Here is a 9,688-nt window from a genome sequence, read left to right as displayed (position 1 = left end):
GAAGGTAAATTAATTTACATTTGGGTCAATAGATTGTATGTAGATTCCTTTTATTTCTTTATTTTAAATGTATTGTTGATGTTTAATTTGTTGCTTGTTTCTGAATATTTACTTTTATTAGACTACGTGTTTCTTTAATTTAGAAATAATATTTTATCTTTGATTGCACTTTACTATTACTAAGCTCAAAATGCTAATTCACTTTTATTCCAATAACTATTTTCAGGATTTTGAGCAAATATGAACTAAACATTTTGAAAACTTTGATGCAAGGAGCTTTTTTAGTAACGTAATATAAATATACTTAAAAATATAATTTCAAAACTATTAGACCTAATTGCACCAAATTTTGTACAGATGATATTATTATAGATCCGTTTATATAGTTTAAATTTCACAAAATTTTGGCCGAAATTGTGGAAGTTTTAAGTCATACATATCCCCTTAAATGACTGACCCAAAATATTACAATGGCTCTCAATATCTTTATTTAATCAATTTGTTTTTTCGTGTTACGTGCATCTCACAAATCACTCTAAGAAAACTCATTATATAATCACGACTGGAGAGTAAGGACTACATTTTCACAATCACACAATCAATATACTCTATTTCAATCGATATTGCCATTATTATTTTTTCAACAAATACTCAAAAGTACTTAGAGATCACACACGTCGAGGAGGTAGACCCTATTAGTATGAAGTGAAGTATTTACATAATAAATAATTGCTTTAACAATAAAATGGTTTACATACAATTAACTTTTCTTATTTCTCTTTTTGTTCCTAAAAAACCCTTCCCTTTGCGATTTGTTTATATATGTACATGTATATTAAATAACTTAGTAATTAGCCCTATTACATAGCTAGAAATTTAGTAACGCAAGTTATTGTAATAATTGCTGCCTTTATTCGCTGCATGTACATGTACTATACATCCCTATTGTCTACGTTACGACGCTACGTAGTGGATGCGCTATGCGTTCGTGATCAAGGTCGAGCTCTTCTACCATGATTGGGAGCTAATATCGTCTCATCCCTGATAAAGGCGAAGCCACAGTGAGGTTGAAACTTTAGCTCATATCTTGGGTTAATGCCCATTTGGCGAAACTCTTCACAACAGCAGGCAACACAAGATCAGGTCTGTAATCGCAACATGTCTTACATCCAATGGCTACACTACCTATGAAGAAGTCCATGGAATAGCGGATACTGGAAGTCATCGGCATATTGATATTATAATATTTAAAACTGGAGAGACGAAAGGTTATATTCTGGATCCAACCATCAGATTCGAGACACATCAGAATCAACCCGAGGAGGTTGATCTAGAGAAAAGGGCAATTTATGAAACAACTATTCCTTATTACAAAACATAATATAAACTAAGGGATATAGAAGTCATCGGATTAATGTTGGGCGCTAGAGCGACCGTAACAAAACAATTCGTCTCATTCTGTCATAAATTTGGAGTCCCAGCAACAACAAAAAAGGAAATTTCTATTATAGCTTTGAATGGTTCTCTGCAGATTTTACGGCGACACTTTTACTTCAATTCAAATTACAGTTGAATTTTCTCATTTTATTTTTTATCTGTTTTTATTATACTGTATATTTTAATTATTGTAAAACATTATCTACTGTAAATTTCAGTTTATTGTAAATAAATTCTTGTAAGACATTTTTAATGTCACAACTTAAATGTTACTGTTTATGCTTTGTCTTTGGCAACCTCACCAAGTTGAGGAAGATTAAAAAAAAAATAATTTTGAGAGACTGTAAGTTCGGTTTCCATACTATGACCAATATAAAACCGCTTTTCTATTAATGATGGTATATTTCTCTCGAGTTGACATAAATTAATGTAACAACAACACTGTAAATGAAGCTCAAAGCTTATAATATTAGTATTCATATTTGTTATGTTTACCTGCTCTCCACTTTTTTCATTATTCCAATCGTGACAACATTAAAAATTAAAAGTCTGTCGTCACTTTTTTATATACACAGTTTGTTAAGTAATTATAATTTTAAAGGAATGGCTGAAATGGAAAACTTGGAAGAACAAAGGAGCAAATCAAGCTGTTCTGGAAATGTTTCTCAGCTGAGTGGCTGGGCATCAAGACGGATGTGTTTATGTTTCATCCATCTCTCTGTTTGTTATCCCCACGCACATATGCGGACTCTGCTTGTGTAATGAAAGAGCCGCAGGATGTTTTCTGTGCTAAATCTCTCCAATGAAAGCACACATACGGTCACCTTGCGGACGATTGCGTCAGAAATGTCATATCCGGCCGGCTTCATGTGGACAGTTTCTCTCTTCATGAATATTAAAATGTAAGAGGAATAGCAGGTCTCGACAAGATACACACTCTCATTTTTCCACCGCAGAAATTACTTCTTTCAGACCGAAATTTCATCCCCAAAAATATAAAATGTAGTAGCTGTGAAGATGGGCGCGGTAGCGTCACGGTTAATGCGTAACGCTGGAAGCCGGAAGGTCGCGAATTCGATTCCCGATGGGGTTGTAGATTTTCTCCACTGCTCTAATATTTCCGGCCGCACTATGGCCCTGGAATTTACTCAGACTTTAACAGTAGAATGAGTACGAGGAGCGTTTTCTTGGAGGTAAAGAAGGTGAGCATGTAGGACTGACATTCTTACTGCTATCAATGCCGATTGTTTGTAAAGATGGGAGTCTTTAAACACCCGCGACCCTCTAGGCCGATTTGATCTCAATGGAAATATTTTACGTTTTTAGTAGTAGTAGTGGTGGTAGTATTTTATTCAACGACGCTTTAACTGAGGAGGTTATTCAGAGTCAAAATCAATATCGTCAAGGAATGGCTGAAAATTTTGGTCCAGACCCCTCTATCAGGCTCGTGTCATAAATCTACGACACGGGAATAACACATTTTCTTCTCTCCCAGAGAAAATCACAGAAGTATAGAGGTACAGAAATGTTTATTAAGGGATATATGTAGCACTCCTCACAACTTCACCCCAAATAAACTTTGTGAACACCCGTGATGGAATGAGTTGTGTACAAGCCGTACGCCCCGTATAAGCCGGCTCCACCATTCTCTACATAATGCATTCCTCTCCAGCCTTCAAAACTCCGTATTCCATACTTTTGGTGGTGGTATGGCGTAAGCTAGAGTCTTGCACAACCGGTTACGAAAAATAGAAATTATATATTGCTATTGAATGACTGGCGCTGTAGTCAGTATGCAAAGCTCTTCCGTCTTGTGGAGTGTCTCAGTGTTCGGTTTAACGAATATTCGAGCTGCTTCTCACTCTTTATGGGTGAACGGCAAAAGTAGGTCACATTGAGCCATGCACGAGTTCCAAGAATCCTTGCAGGGACGCGATTATCTTCATGTAAGCCTACAATTTAATTGATAGTTATTTCTCTCTCACTACATTAATCAATCATTCATCAATCCATCCATGCATCCATCCATTTATCGACTCACTGATTCATTTATCCTTGGATTGATTGATTCACTTATTGGTTCATTCATTAATTGATTAATTCATCCAGGTATTACAGCAGGTATTTTATATATATATATATATATATATATATATATATATATATATATATAGGCTATATAAAATGATTTATTTACCGTCGCTCGCAACTGTCGAGGTTATATCAGCGTCGCCGGTGTGCCGGAATTTTGTCCCTCAGGAATTCTTTTACATGCCAGTAAATCTACTGACATGAGCCTGTCGCATTTAAGCACACTTACATGCCGCCGACCTGGCCTGGGATCGAACCCGCAATTTCGGGTGTAGAAGGCCAGCGCCATACCAACTGCGCCAACCAGGCCGACTATATATATATATATATATATATATATATATATATATATATATATATATATATATAGTGATGATGATGATGATGATGATGATGAGGAGGAGGAGGAGGAGAAGAAGGATCAAAATGTAAATTTGGATAGAGAAAATCTGAAAAAAAAAACTGTGAATATACTTTATGAAACAGTAACAAAACCAGTGCGTATCGATGTAACGCCACCCACGCAAATATTGACACAAAATTTATAGGTTTCACATTGCGGAACTCACAGAATCACGTGCTGAAGTCTGTAACGCGAAACACAAAAATTACATCACCGGCATCAATTTAATTAGCCTTTCAACGTCCACAAACATTGATGCCGTCGTATGAATAGAATTTTTCTACATCACATGTACTCGGTTTCGCAATGTTAGTAGGTTACATAGTTATTTCGCATCTGCGCAGCAAGTACTAATACCCATAGGTTAATGGTACTAATGCAGATATTCAGGGCCATGGTGCATCCCTGTCATCATGTCAATAAAAAGCCTTATCGCATCCAACAATGAAAACGTTCTCTGAGTTTGAATAGAGAATGTTTCACACAAAAAGAGACGAAAAAACGGATTCAAACTTCAGCAACATTAACTGTAATTTGCGATCAGCAGGTCTGGTGTAAGGAAGTCTTTCTGAATATACTTCAGAAGTCGCTGCCATAACTTCACTAATTCTGAATTATAATCTCGCTATTATAAAAAAGAGCAGGTGCAGGGACTTGCCAACTAACATTGTAAAATATCCTCTGGCTATGGTAGAGACTTCATTTCTAATCAGCTACCTGAATTAAAAACAGACTGAATATCAGACAATTAAAGAGCATTGGTATCACTTGTGAGGTTCAGACATGTCTTCGGACAGTTGACTGAACAACCAAGTATGAACTTACTATTATTTTTCCGGTATAAGTGGTGAAATAGAATTTATGCTTACATAATATTTATCTTCGTGGGGATGTGTATAACTCGACCAAGGCGAGTGGAGACGCGGGCGTAATATGAACTATCGCGATGACGCTATATGAACGCAGAAGAAGTACAAGTGGCGCTCCGAGCTGCATGACTCCACTGGCCTTGGTCGAGTAATAGCTCTCATCAATTCAATAAATTTTCAAGTTAAGTGCAGATTGGGCGAAAGTTCGTATATCCCTGGATATATAGTCTTCTATGTATAACATATTCATATATGCAACTAATCAGCAATAGAGGCAATAATTTATCTTCGGAAAACGTATTATGTGTCTTTCACTTGTTAAATTTTACATTACCTCGTTAACATGTTTCAGCCTGCTATTAGCCATCTTCAGAACTGGTTGTTGCTGGTCTTGGTGGCATTTGTTTGTTTTCTGTGGGGGTTTGTTTGTGTAGTGTAATGTGGAGTCAAAGAGTGTGTGTTCTGAAATTGAGTTGTGTGTTGAGAATTTCATTTGGATGTGTTTTTGTGTGTCTGTATATTTCGTATTGTTCTAGTGTGTTTAGTTCCTGACTTTTTTGTTGGAAAATGTAAAATTTCCATGTCTGTGTTGATGTCTCTGTAGATGTGGTTAGCATTTGTGATTGTTCTGCATATGTAAAAGTGTTTTGTAATTTTGTTATGGCTGTGATGTGTTCTTTGCAACGTGTTTGAAATAATCTACCTGTCTGTCCTATGTAGAAGGCTGAAACATGTTAACGAGGTAATGTAAAATTTAACACGTGAAAGATACACAATACGTTTTCCGAAGTGATATAGTGTTAAAAGTTGTGTAATCAAGATGTATAATAAATAATAATTTATCGTTGGTAGCAACAATCCAACAATGGTAACTAACAATCAGCAAGCAGTGAATGAAAATACGGAGGATTTAAGCATTTCCTTGGTTGAAGAGAGCTTAGTGAACAGCGTGGATTCACGAATGACTGCATACTGGACAAATAATTGCACAAATTATGACCAACTTTCAGTTACGTTTTCGAAAGGCGTTACCACCCAAGAGAACATTACTGGCCTGAGAACGAGGATTTTATGACACCTCGAACTGAGAGACCAGTGTTTGACACGTTTGAAACTACTCACACGATATGAACAATCACATAGGCCTACAGATGTTTAAGCGCGTATAAATAAAATTAATAAAAATCTACTACGGTTGGATAAAAAGTAATGGCATCAGTTCGATATTTCTGACATGGCTTTATTCACAGGGGTACAACATTTACGTACCTTCTATATAGTCTCTCCCCTTATTTATTACCTTTTGCCAAATGTTTGGAAGGCGTCGTACACCATCAGCGCGTCCATCTTTGTTGACGTTCCGTATTGACCGCCCTGAAGCACGGATAAGTTCATCTCTGGTATTGTACCGGGTCCCTCGCAGTGGTTCTTTCACTTTGGTGAAAAGATCGGAATAGCATGGGTCATATCGGGTGAGTACGGTGGATGTTCCAGTAGTCCGCTTTTTCCGTCTGCATTGGAGGTACAGCGTGATGCAGTATTACCCCATCAATGTCAAACGCCACAATGAACATCTCCTTCACAGCACTTTGTGTAGGGCGCACTTTCTTTGGACGAGGAGAACCGGGATGCTTCCATTCATTTGATTGGCGTTTCAAGTTTGGTTCATACGAGCGAGTCCAGGTTTCGTCCATAGCGACGATTCGTCCAAGAAAGTCGTCACCTTCCCTTTGGTACCGGTGCAACAAGGCCTTCCCGGAACGCTTTAACCCATTGTGCAACTGTGCGATATGGCAACGCTGCATCGCCACATGCTTCACGCAGTCCCTGAAAACATTCTTGTGCACTATGACCTCGTGCCATTTCAATTTTGATCCAGGAACGTTGCTTTAGTTTTGTAAGGATAGTCTTAGGGCGCTCGCACTATCCCTATAAAAGTGAGCGTTCTACACACTGCAGTAGATTGATGGAGTACTGTCGCCGCTGGCTGCACTAACTCATCTAACAGTCCTTGTTCATGTCCACACAGCTGGCAGCTCTCGAACGCACCATCGTCACGTGACAGCAGTGTTGCCATTACTTTTTATCCAACCTATGTAGGCCTAGTAAAAATATTCTTTCATAGGTTTCAATGTAAGTTACAATATATATTTCATGAATATAAACAATTAATTACTTACTACGTTTTCATTGAGTATTCAAATCGATTTGAATACGTTTATAGTATTGAAATTTACATGAAAACTGTGATTCAAAACGATCGGATTCTCAAAATCGATACACCTAAAAAGTAGGTTCGAATCGTATTCAACACGGAAAACGGGTATTGTATTAAAAATGATCTCAATACGCTAAGCGCGTCAACGATCGTAATTTGTTTGATGTGTCAGCTGTTTCACCAACAGCGAGCGCAATTTTTATGTTTTCTTTTTTTAGTTATTATTTAACGACAGTGTATCAACTACTAGGTTAGAGTAAATGATATTGGTGATAGCGAAGTGGAATTTGGCGAGATGAGACCGAGGATTCGCCATAGATAACCTGGCATTCACTTTACGGTTGGAGAAAACCTCGGAAAAAACCCAACCAGGTAATCAGCCTAAGCAGAGATCGAACCCACGCACGAGCGCAACTTCAAACCGGCAGGCAAGCGCCTTAACCGACTGAGCCATGCCGGTGGCTATTTTTATGTAAAAAAGGAGTGTTGTAACATATGATATTTTGTGTTTTCCTAAAAGCCGTTACTATCATTCTTCATTAACAGCCAGAATATTATGTTTTCATGCGCCTCATTAAGAAAACGCAACATTGTTTATAGATAAGGCCTATAGAATGACTAACATACTAACATGTCGATGACATGTTAACCAACAAAACAACTTTCGAAACTTCAGCTTCCGTATTCAATACCGGTACGTATCGAAAATTACATGAAAACAGAGATCGGGGGGGATCGTAATCTAATCAGTATGGTAAATGTATTCAAACTGATTTTAATACTCCATGAAAACGTAGTAAATGTTGGACGCGACAATTATTAAATCAAATTTAGTAGTAATAAAATGATTTTCTTCATATGTTTTTACAAAACTTTTTACCAAGGAATAACTAACCAGGAAGAAAGGCTTATTATCAAATTATACATACTAGGTTCAAAAAGTTCCCGGAATTTGCTAGTATCATAGAAACAACATACCTTAAACACTATTCTACAGCATTCCCTTCAAAATAGTTGCCTTCCGCAACAACACACTTTTGCCAACGCGTGTAGAGTTCCTGGAAGCAGGCCTGGAAGCCATTTTGTGAAACCCGTCTTAGTGCTCTCGTCGCGTTTGCGATAACCTCTTCAGCATTGAATCTCCGTCCTTTCAGATGACTTTTCAGACGGGGAAACAGAAAGTAATCAGGTGGTGAGAGATCACTGCGTCCCGGAGGCGACGGAGGATTTCTACGTACAATTCTTTCGCTACAGTACTACCTTCTGGAATGAACTCATGGTGGATGAGACCCTGAAAGTCGAAGAAAACTTCCTTTGGAAGTATCATTAGGAAATTTTTGCTTCCGAGGAGATGTTTTCGATTTCCACTCAGATGACTGTCGTTTAGGGACTGGGTCGTACAAGTAGCACCAAGTTTCATCTCCAGCAATAATTTTGTTTAAGAAATCACCATCTTCATCAGCCATACTGATCATGTCCCCAGCAAGAGCAAGAGGAGTAGAAATACTATTCTACTCCTCTTGAGCAAGAGTCATTCTTGTTTCTTTCTGTTCTGCCGACAACATTTTCGGAACCAACTTCTGAGACACGTAATGCATGTTGAGATGCTTGTGAAGAACATTGTGTAATCTTAATGTCTCTGCAGGAGTTTTGTGTTTGTACGTTGCTCTGTGGACGTTAATTACAAAATGCGACGAACAAACAAAACACTATGATAAACAATTGCCTACAACTCAAAACCAACAATCGCCATTATCAACAAACTTTAAGGAAATGACATCATGAATGTTACCAACAAAACAAATGTATAACATCCCTTGTTATATATTAATACGAAAAATGGTAATAAAATTCCGGGAACTTTTTGAACTAAGTAGTATAAACAAGAAAATTACTTCTTAATTTTGATTTCAACACATATTTAAAAACAAACAATTAACATTGGAAAAATGAGTCGTTACCAGTTATGAAAAATATTTTTTCTTTCTTTAATTTTTTCATCTCAAGGGAATCGGACGTATCAACAAACCTTGCGTTACTGATACATTTTACTGGAATCTATTAGATGTTTGAAAACAATCGTTTGAGAACTTAAGACGAAATGTATCACCTTCAGTTGTCGAATAATGAACGAATATGACTACCAAAACTCTATAGTTATATTTGAAAGTAGGCTATGGGCGCATATATTTTTTTTTTCCCTAGAGGCCACGCACTCACTGAACGGGATCTGTACGTGCTACCTATATACGTACGACAAAGGCCTTTCAACTTGACATTCATTTTAAGAGAACTCAGAAAAAGAATTTTATTCTCCCTGAAAACTCACATTTGGTCATCACTAGATCTGAGAGGACAAAAAATCTTAATGTTAAGCAATACATTTTTTGTTATTGTTTTGTTCTTTTTTTAACGTAGGCTATGTCTTATAATAAAATTATTAGATATTCCAAGTTTTAATATTAGTAGTATACACTAGTAGGCCAACATCATAATCAAGGTGGAGAGTGAGTCATCATTTCCTCATGTTTGAGACAAAATGGTGAAGATAATCATGGTGACGAACAAAGTCCATAAACCGTTCTTGTATTTCTATAATAATAAACGTGTGGTAGTGTCGTATTGTAAGACATGGTGTATGTTAGAACAAACGGATTATGTGCAGCCTAC

Source organism: Periplaneta americana, chromosome 9 (assembly GCF_040183065.1).
Source record: "Periplaneta americana isolate PAMFEO1 chromosome 9, P.americana_PAMFEO1_priV1, whole genome shotgun sequence".
Taxonomy (NCBI): Eukaryota; Metazoa; Arthropoda; class Insecta; order Blattodea; family Blattidae; genus Periplaneta; species Periplaneta americana.
Note: the sequence above shows the minus strand (reverse complement) of the source record.